General features: G+C 32.4%; 1 protein-coding gene across 1 annotated transcript in view; it reads left to right on the top strand.

Annotated features, from left to right (window-relative positions):
• Positions 1-216, top strand: part of kirrel1a (kirre like nephrin family adhesion molecule 1a) — a 24,978-nt gene that overhangs the window by 7,821 nt on the left and 16,941 nt on the right. The gene's annotated exons all lie outside the window — the stretch shown is intronic.

Genomic DNA, 216 nt, shown 5'->3' with positions numbered 1-216 from the left:
TTACTAAAAGAAAATGTATTCAATTTAATGATTTTAACCTGCTTTATTTGGGGGTGGACCTAACCTCCTTTTTTAAATGTTGAAGTGAAATGCATCAATCTGGTGCACTTTGAGCACAACATGAATGTATGGATACAGCTCTCAACACTCATATGAAAGGGAGCTGTATAATTTTCAATAATCCAAACATCTTTAGAATATGATCACAACCAATAA

The sequence above is a fragment of the Notothenia coriiceps genome, unplaced genomic scaffold (genome assembly GCF_000735185.1).
Source record: "Notothenia coriiceps isolate Sejong01 unplaced genomic scaffold, NC01 NC01_scaffold00010352, whole genome shotgun sequence".
Lineage (NCBI taxonomy): Eukaryota > Metazoa > Chordata > Actinopteri > Perciformes > Nototheniidae > Notothenia > Notothenia coriiceps.
Note: the sequence above shows the minus strand (reverse complement) of the source record. Positions and strands in the feature narration are given on the sequence as shown.